Source organism: Ostrinia nubilalis, chromosome Z (assembly GCF_963855985.1).
Source record: "Ostrinia nubilalis chromosome Z, ilOstNubi1.1, whole genome shotgun sequence".
Lineage (NCBI taxonomy): Eukaryota > Metazoa > Arthropoda > Insecta > Lepidoptera > Crambidae > Ostrinia > Ostrinia nubilalis.
In genome coordinates this window covers 26,314,550-26,339,289 of record NC_087119.1, presented here as the reverse complement: position 1 = coordinate 26,339,289, position 24,740 = coordinate 26,314,550, and the positions used below count along the sequence as shown (strand labels likewise).

Sequence of the window (24,740 nt, the reverse complement as noted above, 5' to 3'; positions counted from 1 at the left end):
AAGGACCTACAGCAGGGAGACCTCGTAATACTGAAGGAGGACAACCTTCCCCCACTATTGTGGCGCCTGGGACGAGTCACAACGCTACATCCAGGCTCAGATGGAGTGCCTCGCGTTGCTGACATCGCCACCTCAAGAGGAGTCGTCAGGCGCGCACTCAACCGCATCTGTCTGCTTCATGATGCCTCTCCTGAAAATCTTGAAAGCTAGCTTTCAAGGGGGGGCAGTATGTGCGCGCACACGGCGCGCTGTCATCCAGCGGGAGCGGGGCGCGGGAGGCGGAGCATCGACCGCCGCACGCGCCGCGCCGCCCGTCGCTTCGGCCTATTCGCCGCCGCTCCGGCACCCGATCGCACGCGTCCACCTAATTCTTTATAATCACAATTTCATTGTTTAACAAGTACATAAATGTCATGTTTTAAAAGAGTACTTCGTATCATTTACTTCTCCCGAACAAACAGGATACCGCAAAATTCCCACGGGAACGGGAGTTAGCGGGAAAAAACATATGTATGAAAAAATCTAAACTGCGTAAGATAGACGCTTGAAATTTGGCATGCAGATACCTTAGTAAACTTAAAGCTTAGTTACAACAGGATATTGCAAAAATCTTACAGAAACGGGAGTTAGCGGGAAAAAACATTTGTATGAAAAAAATCTAAACCGCTTAAGATAGATGAAGGGGGTAAAACGGGATCCACGCGTACGAAGTCGCGGGCGGCCGTTAGCTATCATCTATCTATCTATATATCTAAATATATAAAAGGAGAAACTGACTGACTGACAGATCAACGCACAGCCTAAACGGTTAAGCGTAGGCACTTGAAATTTGGAAGGGACGTAGTTTAGGTACCGTAGAGGTGCACTAAGAAAGGAATTCCCGAAATTCCAACGGGAACGGGAATTAGCGGAAAAATCCTTTTGTATGAAAAATCTAAACCGCTTAAGTTAGATGCTTGAAATTTGGTATGCAGGTACCTTAGTAAACTTAAAGCTTAGGTACAACAGGATACCGCAAAATTCCCACGGGAACGGGAGTTAGCGGGAAAAAACATATGTATGAAAAAATCTAAACTGCGTAAGATAGACGCTTGAAATTTGGCATGCAGGTACCTTAGTAAACTTAAAGCTTAGTTACAACAGGATATTGCAAAAATCTTACGGGAACGGGAGTTAGCGGGAAAAAACATTTGTATGAAAAAAATCTAAACCGCTTAAGATAGATGAAGGGGGTAAAACGGGATCCACGCGTACGAAGTCGCGGGCGGCCGCTAGCTATCATCTATCTATCTATATATTCTATATAAATAAAAATGAATTGCTGTTCGTAAGTCTGATTAAAACTCGAGAACGGCTGGGCCGATTGTGCTGATTTTGGTTTTAAAATGTTTGTCGTAGTCCAGGGTAGGTCTAAACGGTGAGCAAATACGCGCGCGATATTGTTTTTCTGTGACTGACAAAATTCCACGCGGGCGAAGCCGCGGGCGGAAAGCTAGTGCATAATATGCATGCAACAAGTACCGCTAAGGTGCTTTCCGGACTTTATTAAGCCTTTGTAATTCCAGACAACATTGCAAACAAACCTTTGATAATAGTTTGACTAGGGTTGCCAAGTTCAAAATCAAAAGTCCGACTCCGTGCTTAATTGGCCGGACATTTTAGAAAGAAAGAAAGAAAGAGAATATTTTTATTTAGTCCAAATATCCTTAGAATATTTACAACATAGCTACTTACATAGTTTAATTTGAACCAAAATGGCAGCCACATCAGCATGTGTTATGCTTTAGGACTTAGGTTAGAGCATAACGCTGGTATTCTGTGGCAGCCGTATTAAGTGGATAGACACCAGCGTTGCCAGACGTCCCGATTTTGGCGTGACGTCCCGATTTTTTAATCAAATTTAAATGTCCCGCGCGGGACAGGCTCGGTCCCGCTTTTCGGAGAGAAACACTCACTTCACCAGACTATTGTTTGAAACGCCATATTATTGTAAATAATAAAACTTTTTTAATTTCGATATTTTTTCTCTTTTTATTCTAAACACGAATTTAATGATAGAGTAAATCTGTACCTCTAGCATGAACAACTTTCGTCTTCGAATCGTTTGCGTATTCGATAAAATTCGATACTCAACCTTCGAATTAAACGATAACGTGACAATTTTAATTCTCAAAATAAGTTTCGTGCAACCATTTCTTACACTAAGTTCACTTTACGACACGTGCACAAGGGTGCTGTTGTAGTTTTCGTACTAAATCTTTTGATGGCGATTTGAGTACGCAAACGATTTGAACTCGAAAGATTTTCGTGCTAGCCGTACTGATTTAAAATAATTATTATTTTTTTGTTAAAATACATTTTCTATGGCTACTTTTGCTATCTATTGTCACGTAAACGTAATTTAAAGCAAATAAAAAGATAAATATTTGAAAACCTTTGATTATTATACGTTTTTTTACTATGTCCCGCTTTTGACGGAAGAATCCCGCTATTTTCACTCAAAAAGTACCAAAGTCCCGACTTGGCGAAAAAAAAAACTGGCAACGCTGATAGACACTAATATTTAAGATTACACAAATTAACACAATTTTCTTCAAGTGTGTGTTGCGTGTGTAATGTATGTAATTTAGCCTAATAGCCGGACACACCAATTTAATTCTATGCTACTAATAGCTGTAGTTATATTCTAAAAACTGAAAAATATTTGCTAATAAAAATTAAAAGTTTCAAAAACTAAAAACACTTTTTTAATCACTAAAAGGCAGGATCCTGGACATCATCTAGCACTAAAGTGCTCGAAAATACAAATCCAATGAACCCAAACTCGATGCGATTCCGCCGTTTCGTTTAGGAGTTCCTATGGCCACCTTCTAGACCCATCATCAGACCAGCTCGATGGTACCATAATATTGTATTGTCATCTAATCTATTACATAATATAATTGCCAAGTTTAGTGATGATACAAGAATTAGAATTGCATGTAATTTTGATTCTTAGATTCCATAACATAGTTACATACACGACGACCTAATAAAAGCGTGTTAAAAAAATCGCGTCATGGCTTTACTTGTGTGCTTGACTTTCGACTGTCACGTCAGCCACATAAAAAGCCTAAAAAGACGGACAGGTTGGGCGGGAAAACATTTGGCCGGACACGTCCGAAAAAGCTAAACAGGTCCGGCTAAAGCCTGGCTTGACAACCCTAAGTTTGACTAATATTCGATATAGACACAGGACGTAAACGTCTTGTGAGAAACGATATCTTTAGACCGTAGCAGTTACTGCTAGGTATAATGTAGGTACAGATTTGATTACTCAAACAAAGCCAGATAAACAATAGCTTAATATATTTATAAAAATTCGTAAAATGGTCACCGTCATCATCGCCACCGTCGTTCAAGTAAATAGTTTTTAACGTGGCGAATAGCGGAATATGCGATTCGGTATTGACGGTGGCGCCCCCCCTGTTAGTGTCTCGGGTGGGGCGTTTCATGTAACATTAGTTTAAACATTAGATTTAGTTAGTTTAGTTTTTGGTTTTTGATTTTATTTAGTTTTGTGTTATGCAAAAGCCTAAAAAGACGGACAGGTTGGACGGGAAAATATTTGGCCGGACACGTCCGAAAAAGCCAAACAGGTCCGGTTAAAGCCTGGCTTGGCAACCCTAAGTTTGACCAATATTCGGTATAGACACCGGACGTAAACGTCTTGTGAGAAATATCTTTAGACTGTAGCAATTACTGCTAGGTATAATGTAGGTACAGATTTGATTACTCAAACAAAGCCAGATAAACAATAGCTTAAATATTTAATTTGATCCATCTGAAAGGTATTAATTTGATCCATCTGTTAAAAAGGTATTAATTTACATTTGATTTGATCAATTGCTAAAAAGATACTCAATCAGGAGCGAATTATTTTCGAAGGCTCTACTAATCGACCTACGCTGAGTTACCTCTAGACCAGTGGTTCTTAACCGGTGGTCCGCGGACCACTAGTGGTCCCTAGAGGCATTCCAAGTGGTCCACGAAGACATCGTAATAAACAAGTGACGTGACGTGATGGTTTGAGTCAACACAACGCAAACGGCGCACAGTGGACGAGAAATCGACCTCCCCTTTCATAGGATTTTGAAAAAAAATATGTGGTCCCTGACAAGACAGAAATTTGGAAAAATGGTCCCTCGTGACTTAAAGGTTAAGAACCACTGCTCTAGACTAACGTGGGCTGTAATGACAGAGAAAGGTCTAAATATCCAAAAATAGGATTAAATATTCGGAATCGGCTTAAGTGTTGTTGTGCCATGATTCATTGTATCGTTATAAATATATTTTTTAAACAAATAATCTACAATCTATCTATACTTCTATACTAATATTATAAATGCGAAGGTAACTCTGTCTATCTGTCTTGCTTTCACGCCTAAACCGCTGAAGCGATTTTGATGAAAGGCATAGAGATACATAGTTTGAGTCCCGGGAAAGGACATAGGATAGTTTTTTATCCCGGTTTTTGAAACAAGGACGCGCGCGATAACGTTTTTCTGTGACAAACAAAATTCCACGCGGGCGAAGTCGCGGGCGGAAAGCTAGTATAAAAATAAATCGCAAAATGTGTTGGTAAGCGCATAACTCAACAGCGACTGAATTCTTCTTTTTTTTTAATGTGTGGAAACGTCACGTAATCTGAATTTTCTCCCCCCTAAATAAAATATACCATTTTTAGGGTTCCGTACCTCATAAGGAAAAAACGGAACCCTAAGGCCTCAGCCTCGAACTTAGCGGGCAGCGGGGCGGCGGCGGCGGCGGCGCGGGAGCGGGGCGGGCAACGCAGACCCGTTCTCGAAACCAGCGGGCAGCTCGCGCGGCGCTTTAGCGGCGAAGTGTTGTGTTCGGGGTTGTGTTGTCGAGATATTTGTTTTTATTCGCGAACGAAATGTCTGAACAACGGCGAAAATTTTATTTCGATTCAAATTTATTCCTTACGCTCGATTTACTGTGGGCAAAAGAAGGAGTGCGCTGCCCGCTCGTTGCCCGCTCCCTCGCCGCTGCCCGCTCGTTGCCCGCTCCGGCGCCGCTGCCGCGCCGCTGTTTTCGAGAACCGGTCTATTTGATTTTACGCATAAGATCCTGCCGCTCCCGCCCCGCCGCCGCTCCCGCGCCGCTACCCGCTAAGTTCGAGGCTGAGGCCTTATAGGATCACTTTGTTGTCCGTCCGTCCGTCTGTCAAGACCCTTTATCTCAAGAACGCGTGAACGTATCAAGCTGAAATTCACATGAAATACTCAGGTCTATTGTCCCTTTAAGCTGTGAAAATATCAAACTTCTAAGCCAAGCCAATCAAAAGATACAGCCGATTATGTCGATATTTTCAACAAATTTTCGACACTCGCAAAGGAATCAAAACCTACAGGATACTTCCCGTAAACTCAGAATCTTGAAATTTGGCATAAAGCATTGTCATATAATGCAAATATAGGAAAAATTGCGAAAATTTCATTTTTTTAGTTATATAATATAATAAAAATATTTTAATAAAATGAAACTTACTACCTTATTTCTCACGAACGAATAAAGGTATCAAATTGAAATTTATACCAAATACCTAGATCTATTGTCCCTTTAAGAAGTAAAAAAATCAAACTTCTAAGTTAACGCGATCAAAAGATACAGCAGTTTATACCGACACCTTAGACGAATTTCCGTCACAAGCTAGGGAATCAAAACCTACAAGGTACTTCCTGTGAACTCAGAATCTTGAAATTCGGCACGAAGCAACGTTATATAGTACAGATAAAGGAAAAATTGCGAAAATGATAAAGAAGAACGGTCACGCCCCATACAAAAAAAACCCAGACCCGACAGAAACGAGACATACCTCAGTTTTTTTGTCATGTCTTAATTAGTTAAATTATATATTTTTTATATTCGAAATCTATGTATAACACCAAAATATACCCTTTGTTTTTGTTCAGGCGTTATACAAAAACTAATACAAAATGCCTATTTATCACCAAAATTGGTAAATGTATGTACCTAAATGTCTATTACAGCTGCTATGGAATGTATCTAGGTGACCTGGAGATACAGCCGGATTATACAGGGTGGTTATACATATGGAACGATAAGTGATCTCACTCGATTATTTCTAAACTATACAAGATATCGAAAAACTAGTTACTGATTCTGAAAGTGCTTCATGAGCTCTTTCAAACGGCACCAATAATAGGTTACAGATTATGGAAGCTGGTAACATTGAATTTTTGGATTTTGTAACTTCTCGTTTCCACCCTGTATAATCCGGCTGTATCTCCAAGTCACCTAGATACATTCCCTAGCAGCTATTTAGGTACATACATTTACCAATTTTGGTGATAAATAGGCATTTTGTATTAGTTTTTGTACGACGCCTGAACAAAAACAAAGGGTAATAATTTGGTGTTATACCTACATAGATTTCGAATATAAAAAATATATAATTTAACTAATTAAGACATGACAAAAAAACTGAGGTATGTCTCGTTTCTGTCGGGTCTGGGTCACAGATGACCGTTCTTCTTTGAAGTTATATAAAATTTAAAATATTATTTTTGCTTACATGACATAAAATATTTTTTTAATAATTATAAACTTACTACCTACCCTTTTTCACATGAACGCGTAGAGATATGAAAGTTGAAATTCATATCAAACACTTCTTAAATCTAATTGCCTCTAAACTGTGAGAAATTCTAAATCAACGCAAAAATTCAAAACGCTGAGGTAGGTACCTACCTATAATGCAAATATAGGAAAAATAAATAAATAAAAAATAATCATACCGCATATTTTGAAATTCGCCACTACTCGCAACGGAATCAAGTAAGTAATTTGATTTAATACGTCATAAATTGTAAACCGCTACGTTTGTACGGCGGAACCCTCGGTGTGCGAGCCCGACTCGCACTTGGCCGGTTTTTTTTGTTTGAGTTAGTAATACTTTTAGGTAGATAATATAGGTACTTTACTTTTGAAACGAGATAATGACGAGTTTTCACATCAATACAAAGTTACTATTGGAAAGTGCAACTTACTAATAAATTCAGTGCAATTAAGTTTTAAGATGATATTCTGCAAAATATCACAAGTCCAAGAACTCATTAAACTAGCTGGAAATAGATTTTCTTCTGAATTCAGAATGGCTTTATCCTTTGAGTCTTGAAGAAGAGCTTCTGAGTTCCACTGAAAATCTATAACAAAGGAACGTAGTTTTCTTACTATATCACAAAGTAAGTATGTTACGAAGATTCTATGTCGCCGTCTAGAATTACACTTTTCCTATTTCTATCATGCTCTTATACAGTGACAACCCTGACAACTTCTTACGGTGCACGATAATAGAGCGAAAAAGTACCGTGTGCTGAGGGTACAAGGTTCATAATGCATTTATTAGAAGTAATTATTTTCCACCCTCAATTCACGGAATTGACCGGCGTCGACATGGGATGTTATGGATATGAAGTTTCGGTTATGGATACAGTTACGGATATTATAATAATATTATACCGGTTTCGGTTACGGTTACGGATAGTAGAATCATTTCGGATGAAGATGCTGCGCGACCCACATAGCCACTTAATATGTACTATGACGGTATGTATGTTAAAGGTAAAACAGGCGGATATATCAGAATGGTGCCAGGGAATGCCAGACAAGTAACAAATATTAACAAAATAACAAAGATTTAGACTCCGCCTTTATCCGAAACTTTTGAATAGGTTTCGGTTACGAGTACGGATATTTTTTTATTTCGGATATCAGATAGTTTCGGTTATGGTTACGGATATCCATACATCCCTGGTCGACATAGCTTATGCATAAGGGCGAATGCACGAATACAACAGACAAGCGAGGTAAGAGGTATTTGTGCATCTCAGCATACGAAGGCTTCTCAGGGTTGAAGTTGGATGTTTATGCTGAAATATTTTAAATCGGAAAGTGAGTCAAAGCACACAATGCGTCGTGGCTAGGGTCGCCAGGTCCAAAAGCCGGACGCTGTGCTTCATTTGGCCGGACATTTTACCCTAAAAGCCGGACATGTGACGGAGGAAGTGAGTACTATCATCATTCGGTTGCCCAACATCCTGATGCATGCATGCGCTACATATTATTCTGAGGCTCAACTTTCGCCTAGGCCCGCAGCCAAATAAAAAACCTAACAAAAGCAGGACAGGCCGGACAAGACAATATTTGGCCGGACAAGACAATATTTGGCCGGACAAGACCGTAAAAAGCCAAACATGTGGCAACCCTAGTCGCGGCGGCTGTGCGACGCCGGAGCGGTGTCGCTGCGTCGTCGCACATAGAATTATCTGTGGCGGGCACACGAGCGGTGCGGTACTTAAATATTTGTTTGTATAATTTGACGGAAAAAAATCGTGCCTAAACCAGATCAGTCACGATTTTTTTATTATTAGCACAGTGGTAATTAATCTAATCGCTGAACATCGAAGTAGCATGATATGACTAATATTTATGATATCTATTCGTATTTTCGTATTACAAAGGTACTCGAAAATGAACTGCGTCAATATACCTATGTAGGATGAGCTTTATCGGAATTAGAAATGTAAAATTAAATAGGTTAGAGGCGTTGTCCTGCCATTTAAATATGCCCATAGAAATCCGTATTTCATAGGAACTCGGACCTTAGTTAAAAGAAATGTGATCCAGGAAAATTTAATTTGCTGTTCACGAGAAACTTCCTGAACATTAACGAATATTTGAATCAACATTTTTGAGTACTTCAAACATACATTTCGAGTTAGGTGCATCACTTTTGAGTTTTAATACCTATCAGAAGTTAAAACATTTTTGTTTGCTTGTCAGCGCAGTGAAAAAAATATACCAGTTCCAGTGAATGTTTGTGTGATAACGTTTTCTGGAATATTGGATTTTTGGAATATTTACTTATAACATTTTAATTTATATGTTGGTGAAGTTTTCTTTGTTGGGAACGCAGTGAAACGAATAAATGGATTTTATTATTTTTTTACCCTATTTATTTTTAATAAACGAAGTCAATAAATTACTATAAACGAATATCTTATCTACTGCACAGTTTCCAAATATTCTTGGAATTCATCCATATGCATTGTTGTTTATGCATGTTTGTTTACTTTGGAGTAGTCATTGAAATGTCATCTGCAACGTTTTTCTTCTTAAAATCGTACATTTCATTGGAAATTCTTTATATTTATTTTGCTCTAAAAATTACCCAAAATAATTTTCTACGCTAAAAAATACCCTAAATGCGTAAAAATACCCTAAATTTAGGGTAAAATACCACTGACAGACACTGGATAGTGCGTTAGTTCAGGTTTGCCATAATGTTTGAACAAATATGCTGTACGTGAAGGGATGAGGGTAAACGTATAATCAATGGACGTACAATGTTTGCAGAAGCTTGGTGCAAAGCTCGCTAGCGTGCTCAGTTTTTTAACCCTCGCTGTACGAGGTGGGGTGTGACACACCCCAGTCTTTTAAAAATAGCCACAATTTTAAAAAATTTCAAGTGCTGAATTTGAAATTCTCAGTAGCTGGAATTATGACACTGCTGCTTCGATCAGCGTTGCAAAATCAGTCCAGCGGTGACTAACAACTGAGTTACATGCCTTTAAAGTGCGTGTGGGTGTCACACACCCCACCTGGTACGGGACGTTGTTAAAAAGTTTAAAATAAAATCTGACAGTTTTGGTGTAATTTATATATTTTTAGCTTTGTCAATTGAATAAAATTCAATACAAATAATATTTTTCGTGATTTTTACGGTATCTGAAATTTTCAAGCACTTTTAGTCAAATGAGATGACTTTTAGTGCGAATCTGGAAGTTTAGTACTGAGATCCGAAAATGTATGTGAACATACACTTATGGGCTACAATTTATACTTGGTGATACAATTTATGGGCTACTGAAATGGAATAACATATTTTATAAATAAATAAAATTGTTACGCTCCCATTTTATGCATTGAGCATACTCATTTTCTTTCATCAGAATTGTGGTAAATTGAAAACCGATGATCAAAACAAATTTATACCCTTCCAGTTTTTAATTTACTTTTAAATTATAAGTAAATACTTGTACTTTGTAAAATAAAAACGGTTGTCATAATTAAAGGCAATAATTAAAAATTATACATAGGAAACTGATTCCTAAATTACAAGAACAACGGAAATTATGTCTTTTTGTTTTTTTATGATAAAAATGTTATAATACATATTTTCAGCTCAGAGCATTTCTTAAACCTAATTAGCATACGTAAATAATCAATATTAAATATTAAATTCCACCTAAAAAAATGTTGAATGAAAATTTTATCACTTTGTATATTGGGGTGTGTCATACCCCACCTGGTACGGGACGTAACTTTTAGTCACCTCGTACACGGAGGGTTAATCGGAAAAAGCTTTTACAGTATACTCGTAGAGAGAAAAAAACTTTATTTGAAACCCATACCGGGTTTGAATTAAACTAGGTCTAAACTTTTTATTATGACGGTTTAACTTTCCCCCGGGACAAACTTGACCTTCACTGGTTGGGTTTTTATTGGCGGTCAAGTTGTAGATCCTGACGACGAAGGAGTTGCAGCGATGGGAACGAGAGGTGGGAATAGTCTCGTGACTGGTTATACATAGCTAGATACATATTAGAGCTAACTTATGTAATGCTATCAAAGCGTACTTTTTGTAAATAAATAGGTAGGTAGAAAATACCCAACACTAAGCTACAAAATTGTACTCTCATCAATTAAAAAAACTCATAAAACTCATTTATTTGCGGAAGTAGGCTTTTGAAAAGCACTTTTACACGTCCCAGTATTAACCCTACTACTGCTTCGGGACAATAAATGGGCCAGTGCTGAGAAGAAGCAGCGCAAGAAACTCAGTCACTATTGTCAGCCTCTTTTTCAAGGGTTTACAGACTTTATAATAATATACTCGTACATAGTTATAAATGTTTATGCGAGCAAGGCAGTTAAGTATCCCAAACATTTTTTAGACTTTTCAATAGCTCTTTTTCATTGAGGTAACCTACTACTTTTTGCGTAAAAGACTTTTTACCATAAAATTCATCCTCACAAACTTTTACAATATAACTTTAATATAAAATGAAAACCGGAAATATCGCAGGAAATATTAATTTGTGTAAGCGTACGTTTCAATAACACGGCTCCACAATACAGCTTCATACCAACATGAGCTTGTTTCGCGACAGTCCGGGGCATTGTGCAACATTCAAAGGGTTTCGGGAAATGTTGTACACCTGTAATTGCAGCTCGTCAATTGTGTTCCAAAACAAAAGGATGAAATCTGCATTAAATTCGAAGAATTTTAGCATATCCACTGTGATAGTCATGTACTCGGATGCTGTCGATAGTCTACGTTTTAATAAAAAAAATGAAGTTTATTTTTAGTACTTAAGAAAGGCAACATAACAAAACATGGCACATTTCAATTTGTAAGATTAAGGTAGGTAAATAAATATATTTGTTATCATAATGTACATATTCTGATTATTTAGACAGCCACCTGGTTTAAGAGTTCTAAATTACGCCAGACGTCACGGGTGCGATCCTCAATCGTCCAATAAATAACATAACGTACAACAATAATATGCAAAAATATGCATGATAACATTTAAATTTATTTGAATTGGTTTGGGTGCTTACCATAAATATAAAATACTTATTGAGTTTTTAGTTTTTTTTCCGGAATAAATATAATTTAATTCATCCTATCCAATCATAATTTTCATTAATTACCTACCTACATACTTACAATATGTTTACCTAATTAATTGCTAGCAACCCGAAATATTTCTGTAACTCTACGGCCCAGAACAGACGGTGAAACCCAACTGCAACGAAACTGCAACTGCTAGTTACTTTTGAGTTGCATCTAAGTTTCTGCCATAGCGTCCGTTGAGAGACCACACATGACGCGACCAGTTTGAAACTTTCAGTTTCGTTGCTGTTGCGTTTCACTGTCTGTTCTGGGACTACCTCTCGATAAAACTTATCGACACATACACAACACTAGCAGCCCGGTGTCAACTATTTCAGAGGCATATTAAAATCGGGCTGGACGCTGGCAAAATGATTTTGTCGCTACGGTATTCACCAACAAACATGGTTCTGTCATATTTCAAAGGACTATTCACAGGACAGAATTCGCAAGTGGAATTTATGCAGGTCCAGTAAATGAAACTCATAATTATGTAGTTGGAAAATGTGCTGATTTTTCACAGGTATCAAATTGGATGGGATTTCCCGAATTTCGTACTAGCTGTGCCCGCGCCTTCGTACGCGTGAAAAACCTTTATCCCCTAGATGTATGAAAAATGGTTACGTCCTATTTATTCACAGTCCTACTAAATAAACACAACATAAGAATCGGTTAAGCCATTCAGAAGAATTTTGTTGCAAACACTGTGACACGAGAATTTTCAAAATAAAGAAATGTTCACATAATCATCATTTCTTTATTTATTTTGACACTTTGTTACACAGACAATTCATCTTCCAATCAACTTTTGGGTGGAATAGAAGCATGCATAATTTGAAAGTTTCAGGCAGCCATTAAATATTTTATGTCTATAGGTTGTTTTCAAGAAAGTCCCGGTTTTATTTGTTTTGAAGATTTCTCGTTTTCTGCGCAACACAGCTAATTGATACGCAATAAATCGATCACAGATAAATCGATGGCGATTGGTTTTAATGGAACACAATGTGTGCATAAACACCAAGCAGCCTTGTAGCAAGATTGACGTTTGCGTCGCAACAATTGTCAATGTCAAGGAGTGCATTCGCGGAAGGCGGCTCTATCCACGGGGTGGAAACGCCATAGAGTTTGACAGCTCCATAGAGAGTGAATTTTTTTGACAGTTCCGAGAGGAAGTGACTTTTTTTATAGTTGTTCTTTGTATGCGACAATGGTCTTTGCGTGTCTGGAATCAAGTTAATAAACATTTTCGAAATACAACTTCAACTTTTATAAATTATTTTATTGAATCTATTTGCATTCTATAAATGAAATGATTATTTAAAAGTATATTAATTCAAAGTCGTAATTTTCACTTTAATCAATTTAGTTCCGTCTCAAGTCTACAACTGTGACATTATTAAAAAAAAAACGTCAAAAATGTTCATCGAAAAATCCTGTTTTTCTTTAAACAAATTTTATCTAATTAGAATCACTAATTTCTCAATCAATATTAATAAGAACTACATGTGCATGGATTGCCAGTTGGATTGATGTTTGTTTTAAGAAGAAATTTCTCTCAAGTAAGATATCCACTCGAGAAAGGTTATTGCAGCTTGTAGCAACATCATGTTTTATCAAGTATTGAAACACACAAAGGATTAAATCTTCATTACAATATCATTCATAACTCCATTTAAATCAATGGAAACTAAATATGGATCGTTTCATGGAGTAACAACATACTTTGGAGTTTGGACCCAAAATACAATACACGTAGGTACATTGCAGTCATAGATTGCAGGACACAGTGAATGATACGTGTTTTATACAGTGAATCTAAGTACCTATTTATTTCAGGTTAATATCGAACTTATAAGGTGTTAAGCTGCAATTACAATAAAAGTGCTTGCTATGAAATCACCGGTGCTGATCATTAATGTCAACTGTTACTTAAAATCTAGATGAACCAACCTTTACTTCCTATTCAAATAAGTTTAGAAGAAACCTATATAAGCAATAAAACCAGACCAAGAATGCTTGATTACAAACGATGAACTCATTTCATTTGCAAGTTATGCCATGACATAAATGCATTAAATTAGGAAGATTTGTATTAGATGAATTACCCAGATAACAATTAAAACAACTTCTGTTGATAAGAACATTTGGTAAGTACCTTTAAAATTTAAAACACCCTCAAAATGATTCTAACCCTATCCTCTGACGCTTTTCGACTAGGATCAAATAAAAGTTAATTATTTAATTACAGATTGGTGGAATCCAGATTCTGTGAATGTACATGTAATTGATTGACAAGTACACATTTGACAAGGTAAATTAATTTTATTTAACAAAGTAGTGCAAATCTAGAAACAAAACAGACAGTAAGTAGGTATGGTAGATAAGACAGATCACTTGTTCATCTGCTGTACTCTTTATAATATTAGTGTAGAATGTAGATGATGTAGGAGATTACAGTCTTACGGTGACATGTCATGTGCATCTTTTTGCTCTTTATTACAGGTGGTGAGAAACGTGTAGATCTGGCCTGCTTACAGTGGCTATTGGATTGGACAGAACCAAAGTGAGAGTGAACGTGTGAATTTATGGAGAACGTTAAAAACTATTTTACTATAAGTCATAACGCAACTTATTTTGTATGAGTTACATACAAATGTCAAGCCGTGAGTACATTATGTAAAAACTAAAACAATGTACTGTAATCACAACAGTAACTGTAATCTTTTAAAATCCAATAGTTTTAATGCTTATTGATTTTCTTAAACAAAATATTTCATGTTATATTTCATCAATAAAGTTTCATTTGATACTTCAATAGTTTTATTTTTAACCGCAATACATGAAAAGGAACGGATCATAAAAAAGTATGACAGGTATATTTAATCTGTGGGCGGCAGACGCCATATTGTATTCAGCGCCACCTACTGGACAATCTAGCTCGGTACCAGTTTGTTTATCGTTTAACCAATACTAGGGCCGTTTCCTATCTGTCTTTAGACATACTCTCTAATCTGTGGCTCTATCCGCCTCACTCCTTTAGACTAGGCGCAGACCACCGATTTTTAGTTGGCCAGTTGGGCCCGATTTTAATTTGTATGAAGAATCGGCCAAATCAAATCGGTGTAATGTGCGCACTTCCATACATGCCCATGCCCCATACTGATCAACTGCCCGACTAAATTATCGGCCGACGAAAAATCGATGGTCTGCGCCTAGGCTTACCTAAGCCACACATTCTTGGACATTTTACACTGCGCCGCTAGCCCCAAACTAAGCAAAGCTTGTACTATAAGTAGGTACTAGACAACGGGTATAAACATACTTAAACACTTTTTTTTGTAAATGCATATATTATACACAGAAAACATCCAGACCCGTCACAGAAATTAAAATTCATCATTTCAATTTCTGCCCGGCCGGGAATCGAACCCGGGACCTCTCGGCATAGTAGTCCGTTCTGAACCACTACACCAAACGGCCGACATTACATTTTGTGCCAAGTCACGTCAATGATTGATTTGGATGATAAATTATTATAATCTAAGTATAGTTTTTATTCGGCGCTCCATCAATGAATAGTGATTTATGACGCAGAAACATAATTGGAAACCGCAAAATTAAGCCTTAATAAATCATTAGAATTAAAGTTTTTTTCATTAATTAAAAGTTAAATCAAACAATTCATACAATACAATATTTTCCTTGTGTACGGTTAAAATAGGAATGTCTCTTTGCAAAAAAAAACGCTTGTAATAAATAAACCTTTGATACCTTATTATTGATAATTATTATAAGTTATTTTTAGTCACAATATTAACTTGAACATGTGTCATGGAAAAGTGCAAAAAGCAATCTTTATAATATTATGTTAGATTTTATGATAGTTCTCTAAAACTTAATTGTTTATCAAACGTGTTAAGTGCTACGTATAAACTAAAGCCTTTCCTAGTACCTCCCTCTGTTTTACCATTCGTGGAAAACGAAACACTAGCTAAATCCTTTCTGATTTAAAAATGAACAAAACGACACAACTTCGGTACCATCGGCACTCTAAACGTCAACAAGTTCTCGAAAATCATCCATCTGCACAGATTTTATTAAAACATAACCCTCCTTCTGACGTAGTCTGGTAAAAAACACTAAATCCCGTGCGTCAAAAAAATACAGTGCGTCGAGTACACAGAAGCTTACCCAAAAGCTTTCGCGCCCCACTCGAAAGCTTTATAACTGTGAAATGTTTTGATTCCAGCAGTCGAAGACTATTTCAATTTTTTCCAATATCTACAAAATAATAATACAAAATTGTATGGTGAATTAATACGAAAGTTTTATTTTAAAACACGCGGTGCATTTTGTAAGCGCTCGCACGGCAAGATTAATATTAATAATTCGCTATCGCAAATTGTTGATGTTTGTTAGTAGTTACTACATTCTGCAAAAAATATTTGACAGATTTTGATGAAACTTTACAATGTTCGATTGAATGATCATTGAAAGATGATGATTCGAATTGGACTTAAGGATTTCAGTTACTTTAAAAAAATATACAAAGACGAGGTCCCGCGGAAATGCTAGTATAAGTAGTAGTACTGTACTAATATACTCAAAGACCGAAACCGCACGAACGTAACATAAATTAATATTAAACATCTGTTTTTCAAGTTCTGAATTATAAAGAAACGTCAAAAATCTGTCAAACTCCATACAAAAAACACCGGTTAACGTTTATAAAGTTAGGTGGTGTAACTCAGCCTATACAGAGCGATACAAGCGAAAGGCGGGCCCAGTTGATGTTTGTACGAAAAAAGCGCGCGTTCAACAAACATGGTGTGCGCAGGCCCTAACTATAAAAAAATATTCATTCAGCCATGTGGGATTATTCCGTATTCGACCCACGACAACTCAACCCACTCATTATTTTTTCCTTACTCAACCCAATAATTTTGTTCCTTACTCTACCCACAACAAATTTTTAATTTAATGTTCCTTATTCACCTCAAAAACATTCCTAGCTCAACCCATTTTAAAACCACTTAAAAATATAAGATTTTTATGTACGATCAGAATAAAAATATATTTAGAAATATAAAGCTCAGTTAACTGTTATGTTAAGATCGTTCTATTAAATAAAACTGCAGGAGTTCTGATATAATAATATTTGAAAAACGTTTTTCACAAAAGCCATGTGTTTAAAAAGCAAGCTAACAGATTTAAAATTAGACTAAACTGTTATCAAAACGTCTGGTAAAAATGTACAAACGTAATAAACATAATCTCGCGTGTGGAGAAAAGCCTAAGTAAAGAGTGTCAACGCATCACTCACTGTGAACACAACTGTGAAGCAGTGGTCTGGCCATTCTGATAAATTTATCTTTTTAGGAAGTGATTCACTGTAATAAGGTTATTTTATTCGATTTTTGTATAATAAACGCATTCATCATCATCATCATCATCATTTCAGCCACAGGACGTCCACTGCTGAACATAGGCCTCCCTCAATGATTTCCACAATGGCCGGTTGGTGGCGACCTGCGTTATTAATAAACTCATTAATGCTCGTTTTCACCATCAATACCTAATATTTAAGTGACCCCTATGAAAACAAAATTCGTGTTATGTGTTCCCATAAGGGTCACTTAAAAATTAGGGATTGAAGGCGAAAACGGGCATAAACTAAGTATAATGAAATAAGAATTTCCTTCAACAGCAAGCTGTTTAATAGGGGGACATTTAAAAAAAATATGATAATGAAGTAGGTAATTACTGTTTATCCATCCAACAGATACAAATAGAATTTACAAACATTTAAAACCACACAGGCGAAACCGGCGGAAAATGTAGTCTAACGTAATTTTATTATATTCTTAGACTAGCTTATCGAGCAATTAATACTCGTGCTAGCCTCCAAAAATTGGGCGTGAAGAATGTTCTCCGATAATGTTCTCGAGATAACTACAGAGCACGTTATAGAGGTTTGGAAAAAATCAAATGATACCGCGGGCTAAGTTAGCACAGTGCCATCTAGCGGATGCGGAGTTTCAGTCTGGCGTTGTAAGGGTGGTTAGTGATAGGGGGCTTTTGATCGCCGACCCGGCGTGGGGTGGTGTTTCGCAGTTGGGGTACGATCCATCCAAAATACAATTCAGTCGGCCGTGTGGTGTAGTGGTTCGAAATGAGTTCGAAACGGACTACTATTCCGGAGGTTGCGGGTTCGATTCCCGCACAGTACAAACATTTGTGTGCATGAACATATTTTGTTTGTATTGGACTGGGTGTTTTCTATGTATAATAAGTATGTATTTACAAAAAAAAGTATTTAAGTATGTTTATATCCGTTGTCTAGTACCCATAGTACAAGCTTTGCTTAGTTTGGGACTAGAAGCGCAGTGTAAAATGTCCAAGGATATTTATATTTTATTTATTAATTAGACAACAATTTACACTTACCTACATTTTTAAATATAGTCTAACGTTATTTTAAACGTTTATTTTCGGCATTCAAAAGTAATTTAAATAAGGTTTTAAATATTGACAAACTTTCAATTTTCCCATTAAACAACAGATTTAATTGGAATGAAATGTCACAAAGTTAATGAAAGCCTATTTAATAATAATAATACCTACTTACGAATCTTAGTAATCTTACAAATATTATAAATGCGAAAGTTTATGGATGTCTGGATGACAACATGTTTGTTATTCTTTCACGCAAAAACTACTGAACGAATTTTGATGAAACTTTACAGTATTATTGGATGTAACCCAGAATAAGATATATACAAAGATTTAAATTATGACGATCTGTGACAAACTTAATTTCACGCGAGTGGAGCCGCGGAAAAAAGCTAGTGCACTATAAAGGCTTCCATGATGATGTTTGTTACCGACATGATCATAGAACGATGTCCAATACAGGGTGGAATTTTGTAATGCTACCTGGAGGGAAACTACTCTTAATATTGTAGACATAATTTTTGTCTCAAAGAAAACATGCCTTTATTTTTGAAAAGAAATAGAACTGCATTCAAAGATTTCCAAAAATTTGCTTGCCACACCCCGGAATCGAACCAACTAAAATCTGTTAAAAATTACACCCTGTATTTTTATTACATCGATCGTTGGGGTTAAGTATAAGGATAAAATCTCTTTAACAAACTTGATAAATTAAATCAAAGGAAAACCATGAAATCGTAAATTATTTTAATTATGTGCAGAAAATTGTATGGTAATAATATGGTAGTGAATTTTCAAAAAATTTCGAAAATCTTTGAATGCAGTTATCTTTCTTTTCAAAAATAAAGGAATGTTTTCTTTGAGTAAAATTTTCTATCTACAGTATTAAGAGTACTTTCCCTCCAGGTGGCATTACAAAATTCCACCCTGTATTCTTAGACTAGCATAAAGTCGAGTATTTACTACTCGTGCTAGCCTCCAAAAATTAATGATTGTTGAAGATGGGCTTTATGTGGCCCTCTGAAGTAATGGTGAGAGCAGAATGGCCAGACTTTAAGGACAGGAAAAAAGCAAACGATACCGCAGGCTAAGTCAGCACAGTGCCATCTAGCGGATGCGGAGTTTCAGTCCGGCGTTGTAAACCCTCTATCACCCGATAGAGGGCTTTTGATCGTCGACGCGGGGTGGTGTTTCGCCAAGGATTACAATATTTCTTTAATAAGGAATGGTTGTGTTTTATAACATTACTAGCTTTCCGCCCGCAGCTTCGCCCGCGTGGAATTTTGACTGTCACAGAAAAAATTTATCGCGCGCGTCCCTGTTTCAAAAACCGGAATAAAAACTATCCTATGTCCTTTCCCGGGACTCAAACTATCTCTATGCCAAATTTCATCAAAATCGGTTCAGTGGTTAAGGCGTGAAAGAGAGACAGACAGACAGACAGAGTTACTTTTGCATATTAGTATAGATTGTATAGTAAACCTACTTAATCAGTCAAAGGTTTCCACATTTATTTCTAACTAAAGTTATAAATTAAAATTGATTCAGTTGTACAAGAGTAAAAATGTACCTAATTAACAAACAGAGTTATTTTCTCGATTAGAAAAATAACATGTTTTTTAAAAATGAAAATAGACAAAAAATTCAGTGGGACGAATCCAGAACGAAAGATTTTTTTAATTCAGTGTTTCGTCCCAGTGGGCTCGCGCATTGAGGGTTATGTTGCCTCCACCCATTGGAGTTGTTTTCCGAGTACATTTGATATTGCTCTATTTCAAATTGGTAGGATTGAAAAATACCGTTGTAAAAACCCGGCCAAATTCGAGTCGGGCTCGCGGATTGCGGGTTTGTATACTGAACGCTTTTTGATAACGTTGTTTTCCGAGTACATATTTTTGATATTGATCTATTGAAATAATTTGTGCGGATTCAAAAATGTATATTGTAGTCGCAGTACTTAATACACGTTCGTTTCTTATCACTCTTCCCTTGCCGAATTGCGATGCATGATAAGTATTTGTTGACGACTTGACTTGATTTTTGATTATGTTGATTTCTGTGTTAGAGTTAGAAGCTTATCAATTAGTATTTAGTAGGTAAATTATGTAAATTAATTCCAACTTGATATTTCCATGCGTAAAAAGTATTAAAGAACTACTGAAAAACAGAGTGCAAATTAAGGATTCCTTCTTACCTTTTGAGTTATTCCGGAACCCTACACGCGAAGCTAAATTTAATCTGGTGTGTATAGACATGTAAATATTTACTTAAGTGTCTCTCATTTTGGGGAATTACTGCCTTTATAAGATTACTGTTCGGTAAGTACTTGCTTAAAAAACATTATTTGTTTGTCATGGCTAATCTCAAGACAAGTATAAAGTAATTTCGACGGGCTTCGAATCAGACGTGATACGAGTTAGTCATTTTAATGCAAATATATGTTGAGACGACAGTGCATTATGATAAAGTACTAATCTTAAGTAGGTACTTAATAAATGTTATTTTCCACAAAAATGTGTAGGCTGATCTGCTGTAGGTATACGGTGTAGACAAGTCATTTAGTAGATCGCAACACAACACACAAGGTGGGCAGACGACCTCATAAAGGTAGCAAGCGCTTGGGGCAGGGCGCTACCAACCGCATAATGTTTAACAGTGGACGTTCAGTGGCTGAAATGATGATGATGATGATCATGATGATGATGATGATGATGATGAGCGAGTGAGAGCACATGCGCAGCAAGGGCTGTGAAGTTTGTAGATGTCATCTTACACTAATTATCGTTTTAAGAGATCGACAAAATGTCATTATTATACTAGATTTGAAGTTATTTTGCGACTTTGCATTTACGGTACAATAATTTTTATTCTGAACAGCTTGTCTAGTTTCTAGTTTCTTTAGTAACGTGAAATTGTGAACTCTGTCAGTTTATAATATAACGCGTTAGATTGTAAACTAACAGTGGGTTAGGTTAGGTTAGATTGTAATTTAACTACGTCAGATTATAATCTGACGGAATTCACAATTTTACGGTGACATATTACATGAAAACCTTTGATTAACTATCTTTTGTACTGAAAATGTATTTTTATTATGAAACCCGTTACCGTGAAATGCAGAAGACTTTGGTCTGGATTAACGGAAGCTTTTAAATTGTGCTTTTTAATCATAATATTATATCCGTGTAACATGAAAGATATATTGCAGCAATTTTTTCAGATAAAAATCTCTGATGAGTTTTTGAAAACATCTAATATTCTGCGACAAATCTATAATAATATTATAAATGCGAAAGTAACTCTGGCTGTCTGTCTGTCTCTCTTTCACGCCTAAACCACTGAAACGATTTTGATGTTTGGCATAGAGATAGTTTGAGTCCCGGGAAAGGACATAGGATTTTTATCCCGGTTTTTGAAACAGGGACGCGCGCGATAAAGTTTTTCTGTGACAGACAAAATTCCAAGCGGGCGAAGCCGCGGGCGGAAAGCTAGTATTAAATAATTGCAGTTACATTACAAGCCTTTTCAGCTACTCTAGACTACGTATTTCAAGACGACCCAAGACATGTTTAGACATGCATACATGGGTGGTCAAAGCTTTGAACATTATTGAAACATGAAAGCAAGTTCCTCACAACGTCAGCAAACAAACTTGTCGACCATTCGACGTAAGATGTTATATACAGGGTGGAATTTTGTAATGCGACCTGAAGGGAAAGTACTCTTAATACTGTAGATAGAAAATTTTACTTAAAGAAAACATTCATTTATTTTTGAATAGAAATAGACCCTGTATTTTTATTGCATCGATAGTTAGGGTTAAGTATAAGGATGATATCTCTCAAACAAACTTGATAAATCAAATGAAAGGAAATCCATGAAATCTTAAATTATTGTAATTATTAACAGAAAATTGTATGGTATGGTGGAAAATTTTCGAAAATTTTTCGAAAATCTTTGAATGTAGTTCCCTTTCTTTTCAAAAATAAAGGAATTATAAAGAAAAATTTCTTTGAGTAAAATTTTCTATCTACAGTATTAAGGGCACTTTCCCTCCAGGTGGCATTACAAAATTCCACCCTGTATTTGCAGTGATGTATGCATTTCTGGTTGCCAAAGCAATACCATCTTGACAAATAGCTGTCTTTATAGTGAATCTAGTTCTCAGTATCAGTACGTATCACAGGGATGTTATGGATATCCGTAACCGTAGCCGAAACTATCGGATATCCGAAATAAAAAATATCCGTAACCGTAACTGAAACCGTTTCAAAAGTTTCGGATAGTTTCGGATAAAGGCGAGTCGAAGAATCTTAATATTTTTAATATTTGTTACTTGTTAAAAAAACTTAAAAAAGTATTAAACTATTACTAAAATCAAATTGAAAATGACCGTTTTTGACAGTTTATGACTTGTTTTTGACAGTTTATGACTTGTTCTTGCCGTTTTTGACCGTTTTTGACCAATTTGACCGTACATGACGGTCAATCAAATTCAGCCGCTTTGGTCATTTTCAACACTACAGAAGTGTACAACAAGCTAATACTGTATCTTGCGTACTTGTAATATGTGCTATTTTGCAGTGTAATCTGAGCAGCCGACTGTTCAAGAAACATTATGAAAATGCGTTTTCCGAAACCAATTGTGATGATTTATGTCAAATAATTTGCTATTGTTTCAATGACAGCCGTATTGATTTGTTGTTATTGTTATTCTAATCATCTATGAAGATTAGCTGACCGTTCTTGTGGAAAAAAAATCGTAAACACTCATTGTGCCAGTTTTTACTTTTGACTAGTTTTTACTATTTTAGTTTTTTTTTTGCTGTAGAGTTTATACAGCCCGGGCAATATCCCGAATAACAAAATAACCGTGAGTCGTAGAGTGCCTCTAACTCTAAAAAATATTAATATAGCATATATTATATGAAAAAATATTTTGCGACCCCCCGACCTTTCCCTTTTTTTTTCATGCATTTTTAATGTTACAAAGATGTTGTAGGGACCGAATACTATACAACATTTATGCATTTGCATAATTAGATTTCTGATAGATCTACGAGTAAGTATGTATTTTCATAATTAATTGTATTTTAATAAGGTCGTTTTGACGACCTCTCGCGACCCCCCTGTAGAGACTTGGCGACCCCCCAGGACCTACCAGGACCTATAGTAATCATTTCAATTCAGGCACTTAAAACTGCCTACAATCTGCAATTTACCTTGTACACATGTTTCAACAGACAGATCAATAGATTGTTAATGATTACAAACGTTAATTATTGCATTGCGTTGTTCACATCCCGCCGTGTGTGCTTGCTTTGTAAAATCATATTCAACAAGCCACTCTAACAGGACGCATGCAGCGGCGAATTCCTATAATTATAGCGTTTGAACATCGTATATTGGATCAGTCGAAGTTCCCCTTATTAATTTGATATCAATGCCAATCAATTAGCACAGGAATTGTCATAAAGCCGTGCATCTGATGAAAATAGGGTTGCCACATAGACACTTACCAATCCCGGACTATTCACGCACAACGGTGTCGGGTCGTGGTTATACAGGGTGTTAGGTAAATGGGTATATGAGCCGACACTAGCCCATGTTAACATGGGCATATAAATGGTATGGTGAAGTCAGAAAATCGATATCTTCATTTTAATTATTTTAATGTTCATACAAATCGGATTTTATAAAATTTATTTTGTATGAAAATTTAAAAAAATAAAATGATGATATCAAATTTCTGACTTCACCATACCATTTATATGCCCATGTTAACATGGGCTAGTGTCGGCTCATATACCCATTTACCTAACACCCTGTAGTAAAAATCTTATTTTTTTGTTTCGAGGGGTACTTTTTTGTGTTTGAAAAGAACAATGCTATTTATTCTCTACTATGCTATTATAATATATGCTATTTATACTGTTGGCGACAGATCTGGTAACACCGATGCTAGGCTTTAGTTTTTGGACTCGAGTCTAGCAACGGTGTTAGCCATATTTTTTTTATATGTGTGCTTTTCTAATACGTTGGTTTCTGTTGGGTTTATTTTATGTGATCTAAAATATTGTTTTTCTCAAACTTAACAGCATTTATTGCTGTAGTAACACGTACTTTTGTTAGATAGATATGTAAGTAAAAGGACTCACAGACAGGCCAGCCGTGTCATTCGTTGTTGGTTTATTTTGTCACAAAACTAGTAGGTTTTCGGAATGCGGTACTATAAGGTATAATTACTGGACACGGGACAAGACGGGAAATTCCGGGACAATCCCGCCTTTCCCGGCCATTTGGCAACCCTAGCAATGTTATTCGAAGCGCCGGCAGCGAACTTGTATAGCGCGAAGTTTTTTTTTGCAACAAAACTTTGAGTGCTTTTCTAATGAAATAAAACGTATTAAAAGAGGACGACTTTCGAACTGAGGTTCCGTACTTCCGTTTCCTCATTCGTCCCAGCTGTAGAGCTGTTTTCTAGCCCTACTTTTCTTTCACTATATCGAATCGGAAATAT

The 24,740-nt window shown here is 36.3% G+C and overlaps 1 protein-coding gene and 1 long non-coding RNA gene across 4 annotated transcripts in view; one reads left to right on the top strand and one right to left on the bottom strand.

Annotated features, from left to right (window-relative positions):
* Positions 1 to 24,740, bottom strand: part of LOC135086462 (uncharacterized) — a 136,437-nt gene that overhangs the window by 99,511 nt on the left and 12,186 nt on the right. The gene's annotated exons all lie outside the window — the stretch shown is intronic.
* Positions 13,240 to 14,582, top strand: LOC135086587 (uncharacterized). Of its 3 annotated transcripts, none has more exons than XR_010260535.1 (4): positions 13,240 to 13,326; positions 13,604 to 13,914; positions 14,016 to 14,078; positions 14,270 to 14,582. It is a non-coding gene; the product is annotated as an uncharacterized LOC135086587 (long non-coding RNA). The 3 variants fall into 3 exon arrangements; XR_010260533.1 differs by having other exon boundaries at positions 13,246 to 13,519; XR_010260534.1 differs by having other exon boundaries at positions 13,246 to 13,523.